The sequence below is a fragment of the Spea bombifrons genome, chromosome 5 (genome assembly GCF_027358695.1).
Source record: "Spea bombifrons isolate aSpeBom1 chromosome 5, aSpeBom1.2.pri, whole genome shotgun sequence".
In the NCBI taxonomy this organism is placed as follows: domain Eukaryota; kingdom Metazoa; phylum Chordata; class Amphibia; order Anura; family Pelobatidae; genus Spea; species Spea bombifrons.
This window is the reverse complement of record NC_071091.1, coordinates 2560186-2577308: the sequence shown is the minus strand read 5'-3', so window position 1 is coordinate 2577308 and position 17123 is coordinate 2560186. Positions and strand designations below refer to the sequence as shown.

The 17123-nt window shown below is 43.4% G+C and overlaps 30 non-coding genes across 30 annotated transcripts; all 30 read right to left on the bottom strand.

Annotated features, from left to right (window-relative positions):
- Window positions 1-4114: 4114 nt before the first annotated feature.
- TRNAL-CAG (transfer RNA leucine (anticodon CAG)) lies at window positions 4115-4197 on the bottom strand. Its single transcript has one exon. It is a non-coding gene; the product is annotated as a tRNA-Leu (tRNA).
- Window positions 4198-4279: 82 nt separating this feature from the next.
- TRNAL-CAG (transfer RNA leucine (anticodon CAG)) lies at window positions 4280-4362 on the bottom strand. Its single transcript has one exon. It is a non-coding gene; the product is annotated as a tRNA-Leu (tRNA).
- Window positions 4363-4444: 82 nt separating this feature from the next.
- On the bottom strand, window positions 4445-4527 carry TRNAL-CAG (transfer RNA leucine (anticodon CAG)). Its single transcript has one exon. It is a non-coding gene; the product is annotated as a tRNA-Leu (tRNA).
- A 247-nt stretch (window positions 4528-4774) lies between these two features.
- On the bottom strand, window positions 4775-4857 carry TRNAL-CAG (transfer RNA leucine (anticodon CAG)). Its single transcript has one exon. It is a non-coding gene; the product is annotated as a tRNA-Leu (tRNA).
- Window positions 4858-4939: 82 nt separating this feature from the next.
- Window positions 4940-5022, bottom strand: TRNAL-CAG (transfer RNA leucine (anticodon CAG)). The gene has a single exon. It is a non-coding gene; the product is annotated as a tRNA-Leu (tRNA).
- Window positions 5023-5267: 245 nt separating this feature from the next.
- TRNAL-CAG (transfer RNA leucine (anticodon CAG)) lies at window positions 5268-5350 on the bottom strand. Its single transcript has one exon. It is a non-coding gene; the product is annotated as a tRNA-Leu (tRNA).
- Window positions 5351-5430: 80 nt separating this feature from the next.
- On the bottom strand, window positions 5431-5513 carry TRNAL-CAG (transfer RNA leucine (anticodon CAG)). The gene has a single exon. It is a non-coding gene; the product is annotated as a tRNA-Leu (tRNA).
- A 247-nt stretch (window positions 5514-5760) lies between these two features.
- Window positions 5761-5843, bottom strand: TRNAL-CAG (transfer RNA leucine (anticodon CAG)). The gene has a single exon. It is a non-coding gene; the product is annotated as a tRNA-Leu (tRNA).
- Window positions 5844-5925: 82 nt separating this feature from the next.
- Window positions 5926-6008, bottom strand: TRNAL-CAG (transfer RNA leucine (anticodon CAG)). Its single transcript has one exon. It is a non-coding gene; the product is annotated as a tRNA-Leu (tRNA).
- An 82-nt stretch (window positions 6009-6090) lies between these two features.
- On the bottom strand, window positions 6091-6173 carry TRNAL-CAG (transfer RNA leucine (anticodon CAG)). The gene has a single exon. It is a non-coding gene; the product is annotated as a tRNA-Leu (tRNA).
- Window positions 6174-6585: 412 nt separating this feature from the next.
- Window positions 6586-6668, bottom strand: TRNAL-CAG (transfer RNA leucine (anticodon CAG)). The gene has a single exon. It is a non-coding gene; the product is annotated as a tRNA-Leu (tRNA).
- An 82-nt stretch (window positions 6669-6750) lies between these two features.
- On the bottom strand, window positions 6751-6833 carry TRNAL-CAG (transfer RNA leucine (anticodon CAG)). Its single transcript has one exon. It is a non-coding gene; the product is annotated as a tRNA-Leu (tRNA).
- Window positions 6834-7245: 412 nt separating this feature from the next.
- Window positions 7246-7328, bottom strand: TRNAL-CAG (transfer RNA leucine (anticodon CAG)). The gene has a single exon. It is a non-coding gene; the product is annotated as a tRNA-Leu (tRNA).
- Window positions 7329-7410: 82 nt separating this feature from the next.
- Window positions 7411-7493, bottom strand: TRNAL-CAG (transfer RNA leucine (anticodon CAG)). The gene has a single exon. It is a non-coding gene; the product is annotated as a tRNA-Leu (tRNA).
- Window positions 7494-7575: 82 nt separating this feature from the next.
- TRNAL-CAG (transfer RNA leucine (anticodon CAG)) lies at window positions 7576-7658 on the bottom strand. The gene has a single exon. It is a non-coding gene; the product is annotated as a tRNA-Leu (tRNA).
- Window positions 7659-8070: 412 nt separating this feature from the next.
- TRNAL-CAG (transfer RNA leucine (anticodon CAG)) lies at window positions 8071-8153 on the bottom strand. The gene has a single exon. It is a non-coding gene; the product is annotated as a tRNA-Leu (tRNA).
- A 581-nt stretch (window positions 8154-8734) lies between these two features.
- Window positions 8735-8817, bottom strand: TRNAL-CAG (transfer RNA leucine (anticodon CAG)). The gene has a single exon. It is a non-coding gene; the product is annotated as a tRNA-Leu (tRNA).
- Window positions 8818-8897: 80 nt separating this feature from the next.
- On the bottom strand, window positions 8898-8980 carry TRNAL-CAG (transfer RNA leucine (anticodon CAG)). The gene has a single exon. It is a non-coding gene; the product is annotated as a tRNA-Leu (tRNA).
- Window positions 8981-9062: 82 nt separating this feature from the next.
- On the bottom strand, window positions 9063-9145 carry TRNAL-CAG (transfer RNA leucine (anticodon CAG)). Its single transcript has one exon. It is a non-coding gene; the product is annotated as a tRNA-Leu (tRNA).
- Window positions 9146-9227: 82 nt separating this feature from the next.
- Window positions 9228-9310, bottom strand: TRNAL-CAG (transfer RNA leucine (anticodon CAG)). Its single transcript has one exon. It is a non-coding gene; the product is annotated as a tRNA-Leu (tRNA).
- Window positions 9311-9392: 82 nt separating this feature from the next.
- On the bottom strand, window positions 9393-9475 carry TRNAL-CAG (transfer RNA leucine (anticodon CAG)). The gene has a single exon. It is a non-coding gene; the product is annotated as a tRNA-Leu (tRNA).
- An 82-nt stretch (window positions 9476-9557) lies between these two features.
- TRNAL-CAG (transfer RNA leucine (anticodon CAG)) lies at window positions 9558-9640 on the bottom strand. The gene has a single exon. It is a non-coding gene; the product is annotated as a tRNA-Leu (tRNA).
- An 82-nt stretch (window positions 9641-9722) lies between these two features.
- Window positions 9723-9805, bottom strand: TRNAL-CAG (transfer RNA leucine (anticodon CAG)). Its single transcript has one exon. It is a non-coding gene; the product is annotated as a tRNA-Leu (tRNA).
- A 754-nt stretch (window positions 9806-10559) lies between these two features.
- TRNAL-CAG (transfer RNA leucine (anticodon CAG)) lies at window positions 10560-10642 on the bottom strand. Its single transcript has one exon. It is a non-coding gene; the product is annotated as a tRNA-Leu (tRNA).
- A 247-nt stretch (window positions 10643-10889) lies between these two features.
- Window positions 10890-10972, bottom strand: TRNAL-CAG (transfer RNA leucine (anticodon CAG)). Its single transcript has one exon. It is a non-coding gene; the product is annotated as a tRNA-Leu (tRNA).
- Window positions 10973-11054: 82 nt separating this feature from the next.
- TRNAL-CAG (transfer RNA leucine (anticodon CAG)) lies at window positions 11055-11137 on the bottom strand. Its single transcript has one exon. It is a non-coding gene; the product is annotated as a tRNA-Leu (tRNA).
- Window positions 11138-11217: 80 nt separating this feature from the next.
- Window positions 11218-11300, bottom strand: TRNAL-CAA (transfer RNA leucine (anticodon CAA)). Its single transcript has one exon. It is a non-coding gene; the product is annotated as a tRNA-Leu (tRNA).
- Window positions 11301-11382: 82 nt separating this feature from the next.
- Window positions 11383-11465, bottom strand: TRNAL-CAG (transfer RNA leucine (anticodon CAG)). The gene has a single exon. It is a non-coding gene; the product is annotated as a tRNA-Leu (tRNA).
- Window positions 11466-12042: 577 nt separating this feature from the next.
- Window positions 12043-12125, bottom strand: TRNAL-CAG (transfer RNA leucine (anticodon CAG)). Its single transcript has one exon. It is a non-coding gene; the product is annotated as a tRNA-Leu (tRNA).
- Window positions 12126-12207: 82 nt separating this feature from the next.
- Window positions 12208-12290, bottom strand: TRNAL-CAG (transfer RNA leucine (anticodon CAG)). Its single transcript has one exon. It is a non-coding gene; the product is annotated as a tRNA-Leu (tRNA).
- Window positions 12291-17123: the final 4833 nt, after the last annotated feature.

Sequence of the window (17123 nt, the reverse complement as noted above, 5' to 3'; positions counted from 1 at the left end):
ATGTATTTAAGTTATTTAACATCTTTGTATAACAAAAACATCAAAAAAGAAATAAATGTATTTTAAATTATAAATCAAATTTGTGGTTTTCTTTATTCTTCTACATGTTATATCTGCACGGTTCGGAACATAACTTAATTGTTTTAACTGGAGAGATACACTGAGGGTTCTTTTTGGCACTAGTATAAAATCTTGGTAGATGAGCTTTAACATTGATAAATACAAAGTCACGCATTTGGAAGATAAAAACATACATAATTACAAGTGGGCTTATATTATGACACTGCTGGCTGGAGAAGGACCTCATTCATTGTCAGAGCCCAAACCCAAGAATGATCAATTTTACATTCATGATTGTCCTGCATAAAAATTGGCAGCTCACACATTAGCTAAGCCAGTATAACGAAAGGTTGTTTTTTTGGTTTGAAGCCCTTTTACAGGAAGTTTGCACCCCGGAGAGTGAGGAAATAATATTTTTGCACATATTTATGGCATCATTAAAAGAAGGGTGTCTTAACAGTGAGAGCTGTGAAGATGCACTAACTGGTAAGTGTAGACTTACCCCATCTGTATTGGACTTACAGAAAACTAGTTGCCCCTGGCTGCAGGGTGGAAATATTTACCTGAGAAAAATTTCTTTGAAGAGTTCTGGACACACAGCTCTCTGCATCACGATTGGAGGCCCAAACCTCTTAATCTCCGCCTTTTATATATGTTAATGTAGTTACTAAGGTCAAAAGAGAAAAGACCAAAGTGCATGGAGATCACCCCTTCTACTGATCCTTCCAGCTTTTGATCCAAAAGAAGGCAACCAACACCCCATTAGCCATTTTAGCTCTCATGAGCCATTACAGAGGAAAAAATCTCCATCTACATGTCACTCTGATCCCACCCAAAAGGACAGTCTAAAGCCTAAATGAGAGGCAGATTTCCTCTGCATAAGGGGACCAACAACCCCTGACATACACTTTATTTGTGTGTGTGAGAGCCTTAGGTTTGTGCTTTTCCTCTTTTAATTTAAAGTGAAAACTTGGTGATTGGCGTTCCAAACTGTGGGGGTCCAGGGCAAATACTGTGGATTTATCAACCAGTGCAAAATGAGAAAAAAAAAACCCCACACACACAACAGCAAGTGCCCCATGTACAACAACTTAAGACACTCTGACACAGCTACTAGCCTTGAGATCAGAGAACCAAGCTTTCCACCTCTCACAAATACTCACTTGATCCAGACCAAGAAGCAAAAGAGCAACAACCCCTCTTTCACTGAGTTCATCAATAAAGCCTACATTAGCCTCATCAATAGAGAAACGTGGAATCCCTTTAGGCACAAGAGCCTGATTTGCACATGTGAGGTAGCCAGGCCTTCAATGAGGTCGGACATAATGCGAAGCCAACACTTTATACGAACATGTGACATCATGAAGGGATTAGAGGAATCTGCAATAACCTGTTTTGGTTTTATATTAATGTAACCCTTTTTTTTTACCTTGCTCCGCTGCCAGGCTGTTAGTTACATATTTCAGTGACGCTGGTGGCAGGAAACCTGAGCCTCCGCAATTGCTGGGAGATCGGGACATCTTCTTTCTTTACACAGTGCCTCCACTCAGTGATTTGTACTATGTTGAGTAGGGGAACCCACCCACTGAGAAATGGCCCCTTTCACACAAGAAAATAACACACACAACTGAAATGCAAATTATATACATATAGAATATATTGAAATAAACAGGTATAATATAAGACCCCAGCTGCTGTGCCTATGCAGTTCAGTTCTAGCAGTGGGTGCACAGTCCTGAGAATATATAACACAGATAACTGCCAACACCCGCTCCCCCACCCCAAATGTAGATGTTCTTCCCAACCAGATGTCCCTGTGTTGGTGCAATGTTGGGGCCCTCGGTGCAGGTAGCGCTACCCGGGGAGACAAGGATATTTGTGTTGATATATATATTAGTGAAGTACCTCTCCTTAGTGTCTTCAGACAGCTCTGGGATGCTGCCCCTTTAACCTCCTGGCTGAGAGTATAACTGTCTTCCCACACAGATGTCTGTCTGCAGCTCTGCTTTCACCTCACTGATACAGGATGCAGGACTTGGACGCTCTGGGTACTTGCAGTCTCTCACTCTCACTCAGGAAGCATACAGCACCATGCTGTATTCTCTGCAAACGTGTACTTCACTTCAGTCAGCAGTACACACACTAAAGGCAGCAGGCTTATTTCAGGCCTGCTTACAGGGAGGGCAGTCTGTCTCTCTTCCTTCTTCACTCCCCTGCTTAGCTCTGCTCTTCCAGAAGCTTCTTCCTAGATCCTCTCCTCTGATAGGCTGAGAAACATTTCCCTAGCTCAGGAAAACTGACATATGTCCCATAGAGATACTGATTGGCTCAAAGGAGAAAAGTGATCTGGTGCTGGAAGGAAAGGTCAGTATCCATGACAACCCAGCTGCAATGTTATTAGACAGAATAACTGCACTGGGTTACATTAAGTTAAGTTTAAACACAAAAAAGAAGGGGCATTTTTGTAAAAGAGCTTAAGGGCCCCAAAGTTGCTGAATCTGGCCTTGGCAATAATTTGGGCACCTACAGTATGTCTTCCAACAACGCAAGTCCTTAATTCTACAGACCATAGAGTCCCATCTGCTCCCAGTAGACACTGGGACACCATCTACAAAACGCCAGAGCCTGGGCCTTTGTGCTTGTAAGTCAAAGCGTTTCTTGGGATTCAATGGCGCCTCTATGGCGTATCTATAAATAGGTATGTTTTTGGAGGTTATGCCCCATTCACGGGTACTGGTTATACTCCTTGATGATGGCTGTACCTGCAGAATGCTACTGGATGAATAAGTGAGTGACTAATCCCCTTTACACGTGTTGGCCGTCGTCATGTGAAATGTAAAGACCTCCACCTAAAAAAAATTGCTGATATGGCAATCATACTTTTAGTTAACCCTGAAGGAACTGGAGGGATGGACAGTGCTAATGAATTCAATGTTTTTGCAACATGTTTAAAAGGTTAACCCCTCTGTTTTAAAGATTTTGTCTCTCTCCTAGTTTTTGCTGATACGACTCTTCCATTCTTCCTGTCTCTACCTTGTTGTGGTCAGACCCACAAATTCCCATAAATATACAAAAAATTAACAACCGATTAGTCCTGTTAGGATAGTTCACAGATTGTTGTTTTAAAAAACTGTGTGTTCGACAAAAAGCTGAATCCTACAATAAGCAACATTATTGTGCAATTAAAGTGATTTTTCAGAGCGACCTGAAAATCTTTTTTTTTATTTTACTGAGTCTGTGCCACAACTAACCCTGAAGTTTGTTCTGTACATTAGAACCTAAACAACAAAGTAATTATGTGACCGCTCGCTGGACTGTAAAGGCATTTGTGGCAAACATTTGTATAAATAGCTGTGAGAACCATATTTTTTTGCAAACTCTTATTTTGGGAATAATTTTCCAATGGAACAACTGGAAAATAAGCCATAAGCTCCGCAAATACATCAATACAGGGTCTTTCACCGCTCGGCCATCCTGACTTTGTGTGGAGTCTTGGAGGGACACACAGGATTCCTTTATGTATTTGTCAATATTGTGTTAAAATTAAGGGAGAAAACATAATGTCAGAAGCGGGATTTGAAACCACGCCTCCAGAGGAGACTGCGACCTGAAAGCAGCACCTTAGACGGCTCGGCCACCCTGACTTTGTGTGGAGTCATTGTGGGACACACAGGATTCTGTTATGTATTTGTCAATATTGTGTTAAATTTAAGGGAGAAAACATGATGTCAGAAGTGGGATTTGAAGCCACACCTCCAGAGGGGACTGCAACCTGAACGCAGCATCTTAGACCGCTTGGCCATCCTGGCTTCTTGTGGGGTCATTGTGGGACACAGAATTCTGTTATGTATTTGTCAAAATTGTGTTAACTTTAAGGGAGAAAATATAATGTAAGAAGTGGGATTTGAACCAACACTTCTAGAAGAGACCGCAATGTGAACGCAGCGCCTTAGACCGCTCGGCCATCCTGACATCTTGTGGGACCTTTGTGGGACTCACACGATTCTGTTATGTATTTGTCAATATTGTGTTAAATTAAAGGGAGAAAACATAATGTCAGAAGTGGGATTTGAACCCACGCCTCCAGAGGAGACTGCGACCTGAACGCAGCGCCTTAGACCGCTCGGCCATCCTGACTTTGTGTGGTGTCTTTGTGGGACACACAGGATTCCGTTATGTATTTGTCAATATTGTGTTAAATTTAAGGGAGAAAATAAAATGTCAGAAGTGGGATTTGAACCCACGCCTCCAGAGGAGACTGCGACCTGAACGCAGTGCCTTAGACCGCTCGGCCATCCTGACTTTGTGTGGTGTTTTTGTGGGACACACAGCATTCTGTTATGTATTTGTCAATATTGTGTTAAATTAAAGGGAGAAAACATAATGTCAGAAGTGGGATTTGAACCCACGCCTCCAGAGGAGACTGCGACCTGAACGCAGCGACTTAGACCGCTCGGCCATCCTGACTTTGTGTGGAATATTTGTGGGACACACAGGATTCCGTTATGTATTTGTCAATATTGTGTTAAATTAAAGGGAGAAAACAAAATGTCAGAAGTAGGTCTTGAACCCACGCCTCCAGAGGAGACTGCGACCTGAACGCAGCGCCTTAGACCGCTCGGCCATCCTGACTTCACGTGGAGTCTTTGTGGGACACACAGGATTCAGTTATGTATTTGTCAATATTGTGTTAACTTTAAGGGAGAAAACATAATGTCAGAAGTGGGATTTGAACCCACGCCTCCAGAAGAGACTGCGACCTGAACGCAGCGCCTTAGACCGCTCGGCCATCCTGACTCTGTGTAGTGTCTGTGTGGGACACACAGGATTCCGTTATGTATTTGTCAATATTGTGTTAAATTTAAGGTAGAAAATATAATGTCAGAAGTGGGATTTGAACCCACGCCTCCAGAGGAGACTGCGACCTGAACGCAGCGCCTTAGACCGCTCGGCCATCCTGACTTTGTGTGATGTCTTTGTTCGACACACAGCATTCTGTTATGTATTTGTCAATATTGTGTTAAATTAAAGGGAGAAAACATAATGTCAGAAGTGGGATTTGAACCAACGACTCCAGGGGAGACTGTGACCTGAACGCAGCACCTTAGACCGCTCGGCCATCCTGACTTTGTGTAGTGTCTTTGTGGGACACAGGATTCCGTTATGTATTTGTCAATATTGTGTTAAATTAAAGGGAGAAAATATAATGTCAGAAGTGGGATTTGAACCCACGCCTCCAGAGGAGACTGCGACCTGAACGCAGCGCCTTAGACCGCTCGGCCATCCTGACTTTGTGTGGTGTCTTTGTGGGACACAGGATTCCGTTATGTATTTGTCAATATTGTGTTAAATATAAGGGAGAAAATATAATGTCAGAAGTGGGATTTGAACCCACGCCTCCAGAGGAGACTGCGACCTGAACGCAGCCCCTTAGACCGCTCGGCCATCCTGACTTTGTGTGGTGGTTTTGTGGGACACACAGAATTCTGTTATGTATTTGTCAATATTGTGTTACATTAAAGGGAGAAAACATAATGTCAGAAGTGGGATTTGAACCAACGACTCCAGAGGAGACTGCGACCTGAACGCAGCGCCTTAGACCGCTTGGCCACCCTGACTTCACGTGGAGTCTTTGTGGGACACACAAGATTCAGTTATGTATTTGTCAATATTGTGTTAAATTTAAGGTAGAAAATATAATGTCAGAAGTGGGATTTGAACCCACGCCTCCAGAGGAGACTGCGACCTGAACGCAGCGCCTTAGACCGCTCGGCCATCCTGACTTTGTGTGGTGTTTTTGTGGGACACACAGCATTCTGTTATGTATTTGTCAATATTGTGTTAACTTTAAGGGAGAAAACATAATGTCAGAAGTGGGATTTGAACCCACGCCTCCAGAAGAGACTGCGACCTGAACGCAGCGCCTTAGACCGCTCGGCCATCCTGACTCTGTGAAGTGTCTGTGTGGGACACACAGGATTCCGTTATGTATTTGTCAATATTGTGTTAAATTTAAGGTAGAAAATATAATGTCAGAAGTGGGATTTGAACCCACGCCTCCAGAGGAGACTGCGACCTGAACGCAGCGCCTTAGACCGCTCGGCCATCCTGACTTTGTGTGATGTCTTTGTTCGACACACAGCATTCTGTTATGTATTTGTCAATATTGTGTTAAATTTAAGGGAGAAAATATAATGTCAGAAGCAGGATTTGAACCCACGCCGCCAGAGGAGACTGCGACCTGAACGCAGCGCCTTAGACCGCTCGGCCATCCTGACTTTGTGTGGTGTTTTTGTGGGACACACAGCATTCTGTTATGTATTTGTCAATATTGTGTTAAATTTAAGGGAGAAAATATAACGTCAGAAGTGGGATTTGAACCCACGCCGCCAGAGGAGACTGCGACCTGAACGCAGCGCCTTAGACCGCTCGGCCAACCTGACTTTGTGTAGTGTCTGTGTGGGACACACAGGATTCCGTTATGTATTTGTTAATATTGTGTTAAATTTAAGGTAGAAAATATAATGTCAGAAGTGGGATTTGAACCCACGCCTCCAGAGGAGACTGCGACCTGAACGCAGCGCCTTAGACCGCTCGGCCATCCTGACTTGGCGTGGTGTTTTTGTGGGACACACAGCATTCTGTTATGTATTTGTCAATATTGTGTTAAATTAAAGGGAGAAAACTTAATGTCAGAAGTGGGATTTGAACCCACGCCTCCAGAGGAGACTGCGACCTGAACGCAGCGCCTTAGACCGCTCGGCCATCCTGACTTCACGTGGAGCCTTTGTGGGACACACAGGATTCAGTTATGTATTTGTCAATATTGTGTTAACTTTAAGGGAGAAAACATAATGTCAGAAGTGGGATTTGAACCCACGCCTCCAGAAGAGACTGCGACCTGAACGCAGCCCCTTAGACCGCTCGGCCATCCTGACTTTGTGTGGTGGTTTTGTGGGACACACAGCATTCTGTTATGTATTTGTCAATATTGTGTTACATTAAAGGGAGAAAACATAATGTCAGAAGTGGGATTTGAACCAACGACTCCAGAGGAGACTGCGACCTGAACGCAGCGCCTTAGACCGCTTGGCCACCCTGACTTCACGTGGAGTCTTTGTGGGACACACAAGATTCAGTTATGTATTTGTCAATATTGTGTTAAATTTAAGGTAGAAAATATAATGTCAGAAGTGGGATTTGAACCCACGCCTCCAGAGGAGACTGCGACCTGAACGCAGCGCCTTAGACCGCTCGGCCATCCTGACTTTGTGTGGTGTTTTTGTGGGACACACAGCATTCTGTTATGTATTTGTCAATATTGTGTTAACTTTAAGGGAGAAAACATAATGTCAGAAGTGGGATTTGAACCCACGCCTCCAGAAGAGACTGCGACCTGAACGCAGCGCCTTAGACCGCTCGGCCATCCTGACTCTGTGAAGTGTCTGTGTGGGACACACAGGATTCCGTTATGTATTTGTCAATATTGTGTTAAATTTAAGGTAGAAAATATAATGTCAGAAGTGGGATTTGAACCCACGCCTCCAGAGGAGACTGCGACCTGAACGCAGCGCCTTAGACCGCTCGGCCATCCTGACTTTGCGTGATGTCTTTGTTCGACACACAGCATTCTGTTATGTATTTGTCAATATTGTGTTAAATTTAAGGGAGAAAATATAATGTCAAAAGCAGGATTTGAACCCACGCCGCCAGAGGAGACTGCGACCTGAACGCAGCGCCTTAGACCGCTCGGCCATCCTGACTTTGTGTGGTGTTTTTGTGGGACACACAGCATTCTGTTATGTATTTGTCAATATTGTGTTAAATTTAAGGGAGAAAATATAACGTCAGAAGTGGGATTTGAACCCACGCCGCCAGAGGAGACTGCGACCTGAACGCAGCGCCTTAGACCGCTCGGCCAACCTGACTTTGTGTAGTGTCTGTGTGGGACACACAGGATTCTGTTATGTATTTGTCAATATTGTGTTAAATTTAATGTAGAAAATATAATGTCAGAAGTGGGATTTGAACCCACGCCTCCAGAGGAGACTGCGACCTGAACGCAGCGCCTTAGACCGCTCGGCCATCCTGACTTTGTGTGGTGTTTTTGTGGGACACACAGCATTCTGTTATGTATTTGTCAATATTGTGTTAAATTAAAGGGAGAAAACATAATGTCAGAAGTGGGATTTGAACCAACGACTCCAAGGGAGACTGTGACCTGAACGCAGCACCTTAGACCGCTCGGCCATCCTGACTTTGCGTGGTGTCATCGTGGGACACACATCATTCTGTTATGTATTTGTCAATATTGTGTTAAATTAAAGGGAGAAAACATAATGTCAGAAGTGGGATTTGAACCAACGCCTCCAGAGGAGACTGCGACCTGAATGCAGCGCCTTAGACTTAGACCGCTCGGCCATTCAGACGTCACGTGGAGTCCTTGTGGGACACACAGGATTCCGTTATGTATTTGTCAATATTGTGTTAAATTTAAGGTAGAAAATATCATGTCAGAAGTGGGATTTGAACCAACGACTCCAGGGGAGACTGTGACCTGAACGCAGCACCTTAGACCGCTCGGCCATCCTGACTTTGTGTAGTGTCTCTGTGGGACACAGGATTCCGTTATGTATTTGTCAATATTGTGTTAAATTAAAGGGAGAAAATATAATGTCAGAAGTGGGATTTGAACCCACGCCTCCAGAGGAGACTGCGACCTGAACGCAGCGCCTTAGACCGCTCGGCCATCCTGAATTTGTGTGGTGTCTTTGTGGGACACAGGATTCCGTTATGTATTTGTCAATATTGTGTTAAATTTAAGGTAGAAAATATAATGTCAGAAGTGGGATTTGAACCCACGCCTCCAGAGGAGACTGCGACCTGAACGCAGCGCCTTAGACCGCTCGGCCATCCTGACTTTGTGTGGTGTTTTTGTGGGACACACAGCATTCTGTTATGTATTTGTCAATATTGTGTTAACTTTAAGGGAGAAAACATAATGTCAGAAGTGGGATTTGAACCCACGCCTCCAGAAGAGACTGCGATCTGAACGCAGCGCCTTAGACCGCTCGGCCATCCTGACTCTGTGAAGTGTCTGTATGGGACACACAGGATTCCGTTATGTATTTGTCAATATTGTGTTAAATTTAAGGTAGAAAATATAATGTCAGAAGTGGGATTTGAACCCACGCCTCCAGAGGAGACTGCGACCTGAACGCAGCGCCTTAGACCGCTCGGCCAACCTGACTTTGCGTGGTGTTTTTGTGGGACACACAGCATTCTGTTATGTATTTGTCAATATTGTGTTAAATTAAAGGGAGAAAACATAATGTCAGAAGTGGGATTTGAACCCACGCCTCCAGAGGAGACTGCGACCTGAACACAGCGCCTTAGACCGCTCGGCCATCCTGACTTTGCGTGGTGTTTTTGTGGGACACACAGCATTCTGTTATGTATTTGTCAATATTGTGTTAAATTAAAGGGAGAATACTTAATGTCAGAAGTGGGATTTGAACCCACGCCTCCAGAGGAGACTGCGACCTGAACGCAGCGCCTTAGACCGCTCGGCCATCCTGACTTTGTGTAGTGTCTGTGTGGGACACACAGGATTCCGTTATGTATTTGTCAATATTGTGTTAAATTTAAGGTAGAAAATATAATGTCAGAAGTGGGATTTGAACCCACGCCTCCAGAGGAGACTGCGACCTGAACGCAGCGCCTTAGACCGCTCGGCCATCCTGACTTTGTGTGGTGTTTTTGTGGGACACACAGCATTCTGTTATGTATTTGTCAATATTGTGTTAAATTAAAGGGAGAAAACATAATGTCAGAAGTGGGATTTGAACCAACGCCTCCAGAGGAGACTGCGACCTGAATGCAGCGCCTTAGACTTAGACCGCTCGGCCATTCAGACGTCACGTGGAGTCCTTGTGGGACACACAGGATTCCGTTATGTATTTGACAATATTGTGTTAAATTTAAGGTAGAAAATATCATGTCAGAAGTGAGATTTGAACCCACGCCTCCAGAGGAGACTGTGACCTGAACGCAGCGCCTTAGACCGCTCGGCCATCCTGACTTTGTGTGGTGTTTATGTGGGACACACAGCATTCTGTTATGTATTTGTCAATATTGTGTTAAATTAAAGGGAGAAAACATAATGTCAGAAGTGGGATTTGAACCAACGCCTCCAGAGGAGACTGCGACCTGAATGCAGCGCCTTAGACTTAGACCGCTCGGCCATTCAGACGTCACGTGGAGTCCTTGTGGGACACACAGGATTCCGTTATGTATTTGTCAATATTGTGTTAAATTTAAGGTAGAAAACATAATGCCAGAAGTGGGATTTGAACTTACGCCTCCAGAGGAGACTGCGACCTGAACGCAGCGCCTTAGACCGCTCGGCCATCCTGACTTTGTGTGGTGGTTTTGTGGGACACACAGCATTCTGTTATGTATTTGTCAATATTGTGTTAAATTAAAGGGAGAAAATATAATGTCAGAAGTGGGATTTGAACCCACGCCTCCAGAGGAGACTGCGACCTGAACGCAGCGCCTTAGACCGCTCGGCCATCCTGACTTTGTGTAGTGTCTGTGTGGGACACACAGGATTCCGTTATGTATTTGTCAATATTGTGTTAAATTTAAGGTAGAAAATATAATGTCAGAAGTGGGATTTGAACCCACGCCTCCAGAGGAGACTGGGACCTGAACGCAGCTCCTTAGACCGCTCGGCCATCCTGACTTTGTGTAGTGTCTGTGTGGGACACACAGGATTCCGTTATGTATTTGTCAATATTGTGTTAAATTTAAGGTAGAAAATATAATGTCAGAAGTGGGATTTGAACCCACGCCTCCAGAGGAGACTGCGACCTGAACGCAGCGCCTTGGACCGCTCGGCCATCCTGACTTTGCGTGGTGTTTTTGTGGGACACACAGCATTCTGTTATGTATTTGTCAATATTGTGTTAAATTAAAGGGAGAAAACATAATGTCAGAAGTGGGATTTGAACCCACGCCTCCAGAGGAGACTGCGACCTGAACGCAGCGCCTTAGACGGCTCGGCCATCCTGACTTTGTGTAGTGTCTTTGTGGGACACTGGATTCTGTTATGTATTTGTCAATATTGTGTTAAATTAAAGGGAGAAAACATAATGTCAGAAGTGGGATTTGAACCCACGCCACCAGAGGAGACTGCTACTTGAACGCAGCACCTTAGACCGCTCGGCCATCCTGACTTTGTGTGGTGTTTTTGTGGGACACACAGCATTCTGTTACGTATTTGTCAATATTGTGTTAAATTAAAGGGAGAAAACATAATGTCAGAAGTGGGATTTGAACCCACGCCTCCAGAGGAGACTGCGACCTGAACGCAGCGCCTTAGACCGCTCGGCCATCCTGACTTTGTGTGGGGTCTTTGTGGGACACACAGGATTCCGTTATGTATTTGTCAATATTGTGTTAAATTAAAGGGAGAAAACATAATGTCAGAAGTGGGATTTGAACCCACGCCTCCAGAGGAGACTGCGACCTGAACGCAGCGCCTTAGACAGCTTGGCCATCCCGACTTTGCATGGTGTATATGTGGGACACACAGCATTCTGTTATGTATTTGTCAATATTGTGTTAAATTTAAGGGAGAAAACATAATGTCAGAAGTGGGATTTGAACCCACGCTCCCAAGGGAGACTGCAACCTGAACCCTGCACCTTAGACCGCTCGGCCATCCTGACTTCTTGTGGAGTCTTTGTGGGACTCACAGGATTCCGTTATGTATTTGTCAATATTGTGTTAAATTTAAGGGAGAAAACATGATGTTTGAAGTGGGATTTGAACCCACGCCTCCAGAGGAGACTGCGACCTGAATGTAGCACCTTAGACTGTTTGGCCATCCTGACTTCCTGCGGAGTCTTTGTGTGACACACAGGATTCCGTTATGCATTTGTAAATATTGTGTTAAATTTAAGGGAGAAAACTCAATGTCAGAAGTGGGATTTGAACCCACACCTCCAGAGGAGACTGCGACCTGAACGCAGCGCCTTAGACCGCTCGGCCATCCTGCCTTCACGTGGTGTTCTTGTGGGACACACAGGATTCCATTATGTATTTGTCAATATTGTGTTAAATTTAAGGTAGAAAATATCATGTCAGAAGTGGGATTTGAACCCACGCCTCCAGAGGAGACTGCGACCTGAACGCAGCGCCTTAGACCGCTCGGCCATCCTGACTTGCTCTTGTGGTTTTGTGGAACACACCGGATTCCGTTATGAATTTGTCAATATTCTGTGCAGTTTAAATATGTTGTCAGAAGCGGGCTTTGAACCCACGCCTCTAGAGGAGACTGCGACCTGAACGCAGCACCTTAGACCGCTCGGCCATCCTGACATGGTTTTGTTTGTTTTATTTTCCATTACTGTTTAATTTTTACGTTCTTCGAGAAAAAACACAAGGTAAGAAGTGGGATTTGATCCCCGAATGGGGATATTTTAACAAAATTTACACAAATTATTTAATTCTCTTATTTTCATGCTCTAATAGAAACATAACATTTAAAAGCAGATCAGCCCTCATCCTCACACCCAGTCAGTTTCTCCTGCTGTCAAAACTCTAAACCTTAATCAGTCCTTGGTCTCAGATTCAGAAGCCGTATGTCTATCCCATGCATGTTTAATACCCTCACTGTATTACCCTCTACCACTTCTGCTGGGAGGCTGTTCCACTTATCCCCCACCCTCTCATTAAAGTAAAACTTCCTTCTGTTCCATCTCAGCCTCTGACTCTCTAGTTTTAGATTACGGTCTCTTGTTGTAACTTTTCTCCTCCTTTGAAATAAACTTCCCTCCTCTCCTTTATACCTTTATGTATTTAAATGTCTCTCTCCCACCCCCCCTCTCCCTTCTCTCCCCCAAGCTGAATATATTGAGACCGCTTAATCTTGTAGGGTGTGCAGCACAAGCAAAAGCATAGGTAAAGGATGGAGTCTATTCAGATTAGCAAATCATGGGTCTCTCGGTACAACATCTTTTTGGTTGTTGATTTGTAGTAATCCTTCCCTTAATTCAGTAACTTGATACAGATATCAGGATGATGGTCCTGATGGACATGTTGACCTCAGTGTCCCCGACCTGACCTGATGGTCCACGTCCCGGCCAAAGTCAGGAATTCCAGGAGCAGACTTCACATCCAAGCTTCGCCAGACTCTTAAAAACCTGCTAATGTGATTCGCAAACCCACGGCAGTCTACGACCCACATCGTTTTGACAGCTGTTCCCACAAAGGAAGTGGATGAAGCAAGAACACATATTGTAAAAAAAGAAATAAATTGGAATTTATTTGATTTCTCGAAAACTCCACCAGACATAAAATAATAGGGACGATGAGATAATCTTCAGCACCAGGAAGCCTTTTGCTGAGGCCGGTTCATTTAGCTGTTTTGTTGGTTGAAGTCATCCAAACATGACAATGTCTAACACTTGGGTGAACTTTTGTTGGAAGATGTAGATTTTTCAGTTCTCATCGGCCATTGACATCTCCTCCCCAACGCATTCGCCAGCATTTCCTAAACTCTTAGGTGTCCGTAGCAATAGAAGAACGTAAAGAGCTTCTTCTCGTTGGGCTTGACTTAGTCCCAAGTTTGCAGGAACATATCTTTAAAACACGGGATAGTTTCTGATCATTAGTGTATAGTCCGTAGTCAAACATTCATTCATGTGCGTGGAGACAACATGTTCCAAGCCTTCAATAGCAGAATATTGCCAGGTCGCCAAGATGGCGTGTTTGGTTGGAGTTGATACATTTCTTTGGGCTAGCTTTGAAAAAGAAGTAAATTTATCCAAGCTTTCGGGACCACAGAGGTCTCATCTTCTCATGTATTTAAAATTCTCCATGTATTTACAAGCTGAGCTTAGTGATGACTCTACTAATAGGACACTTTTGGGACAACAGACAGAAGCAAGCACTTCATGGACGCTCTCTTTGAAGTTTCAATGGGAGTTGGTCTGGTTCAGCACTGAAATATACGTCAAAGATGAAAGTTCTCATGTATTTCCAACACCACAAACACCTCGCATTACTTGGTGGTGTCTGTCAACCCTAAGCGTCAGCCTTGGGAGTCATCACGGTGGAACTACGAGCGTCCGCAGAAAGGGTCTGGAGGTAGCACCTCCAACCTGTCCCTTTGGAATTTTGCGAAAGGAGAATTTGAAGATGTAGCCAAGTAATCGTCATCAATTAAAAGGATAGAAGTTTTATAAATCAAATAGTATTAATTAAAACAGGAAATAAATTAAGATAAAGGAAAATGATGGGATAATGAGTAGAGGTCACATAAAAGGGTGCAGTTTGCCCAAAAATGGAGAAATAGATGTTCAATATCATGGCTATGATTCACCGGCGAGGAGAAGACCTAAGTACATGCATATAGAGGGAAACTTTTATTGCCTTTAGAGTTAAATTTGTTTGTTGCAATAACCTATAGATCGTGTTTCATTCATCCGCTTGTTCTGGAGACATTTGGTTAAAAAGTAAGAAACTATTGGGAGATCCGTGGCAGAGCCAGCAGAATAATATAATATAATATAATATCATTTTCCTGCCTCTTTCTCCTCTTCTCCCAGCAAAGGCTGCCTGAACCAATCAGCAACAATCAGCAACTTAACAATAGGAGAGAGATAACTCAATGGGAAGGAATCCTTATGCAGAACAGGAAGTTAAAGTCTCTTCTTGCATGGCATACACATAATAAATAATATTACTTATATTAGTCTGTAAGCACGTTCTGTGAGTTTCTTTAAATTATATATTTTTTTGCCATTATTTCAGCAACAAGAAAACCTTAAGATTTTAACATTAACCCTCAACAAGCAGATTTCTTTATTTTTTTCAAGTGCTATTTTAGGACCTCCGAAGAGTTAAATTAAGGTAAATCATCCGAGAAAACGGCCCCATTAGCCATGGATTATTAGCTACATACGGTTTGTACATTACAAATAGTGGATGGAAAATGAAAGAAAGGTCTGGAGCTGGAAACTCTGATCCCGTCATTCAATGGAGCGTGAAATTACCGATGCATTGGCATTTTTAAGGTTACCCTATCAAATCGTAAATCCTGACAAAATCACAGCCACCATGCGCAGCCTGACTTTCACTGAATGCCGTCCGTCATGCCGTTAATGTTTGCTCTTTTTTTTTTTTTTTTCTTTTTTCCATTCATTCATTTTTCATCTTGTCCTGTAATTCAGAAAACAGGTGCTTCCAGCGGAGCTATCGGGTCCGGCCGCTTCCTCGCGGTAAAAGGTGAGACTCCTCGTTCAGCCGGCGTGTAAAAAAAATAAATAAAAAAAGTAGTGGAAATTTCTCCTAGGGATTGGCCGTATAAATCTGTAGGTGGCCTGAGACGTGTTAAAAATTTATTGCTCGCCCTTCTCATAGGCTATATTTTAATCACATAGGTATTTCTGTCATTTTATGAGGAACTGTACCTTTAAATAGCTGTCTTATGGGAGCAAAAAGAAAGCATTGTGGGGGCATCTTTTTACGTTGGCCTTTTTTTAACAATACAATGTATTTGTTGTTGATGTTTACATTTAAAGTGCTGCCCCCTACAGCATGTGGGGTGTATAACTGAACAACCGATTGCCTTCTTGGAGGTTAAAGAACCCATACACTGCAGGGGGCAGCACTTTACATGGGGAATGTATATATACCTCCTATGCTTTACCTGAAAAGGGCCCTCTCCCTGCCAGAACTTGGGGTAGCACAATGCAAACACGACACTGTCCTTTTAATTCATTTTCCAGTGATACATACAGGGGATAGCTGTCACCTTCTGGAAGTCAGGCAAAGCCAAATGGCCCCTCTGGCCCTTTGCCTTCCCCCTATTAACTAACAGTCACTCTGGAACATATATTTATTTACACACTTTATCACACTAACACAAAGGTTCATGCTAACACACACGCTGACACTAACACACACTTACACTCTCATGCTAACACACACTCCCTCTAACGCACACATACACACTAAACACTTCCTCTCGCGCCTACACATACACATTTATGCTAATGCATACACACTTACACATACACAATCTAAGAAACATCCAAACTCACACACACCCATCCTTCCCTAACTCCCCTGCCCTCTCACTCACTCCGTTCCTCTTTCCTTCTCTCGGTTACCTTCTTACCTTGCCCAGAGCTTTCTTTCTAGCGGCTCCCGCACCCTGCGAAACGCGTCCCTTTTACCGTGGGGTCACCTAGCATTAGCAAGCTTTACATGGCCAGTAGCTGTTGAGCTGTTCATGAATGATGGTGCCCACTGAATTCTTCTTCTGCTCCTCTTCTCCAGCATGCGGTGCTTAATTCGGGTCGCGGGCTTGCAAAGCACAGGATTTTTTTTTCTACGCATCTATTGGAAGATATCTCCGAGATCTGAAAAAGTAGTCATCTGGTTTGCAGAGCAAATTTCTGGGCCACCCAAACGGTTAAATCCTCACTAATCCTAAACATCTTTTACACACGGGGCCAAATCGGTGAAATGGGAGTCATGTCACCATCTGCAAAACACACTCAAACTCGGCTTAAAACAAAAGAGATCAAAGCGAAACAAGAGTTGGTTCCCCCTCAAAGGGCAGCATCTGCATCTGATGAGAAAACCAAACGCCAAAATCTAAATTAGGGATGGATTTTTTTTCAGAACGTAGGTCACATGATTAGTTTGCAAGACGCTAAAAAGATATATATATATAAATATATATATATGCAAATGCAATTTATTTTTAACTAAACGGTTCTTCTTTTTGTTACATTTTCTTTTGTTACCTTCTCTCTCGATAGTTTCCTTTATAAAGAGATTTAAAAAAAAAAAAAAACCTACTGTGGCAAAAAATTACTTTTTTTAGACTGTTGGCATTTATAAAAATATACGGTATTTATAAATATTTCTGTTCAAATGGTTTTAATTTAATGAATTTACTAAAAAAATCTTTATAAATTCACAAGAAGTGAAATCCTTTCTCGTACCCTGCAGCATCTAAAAGGTTCAATAATAATAAAAAA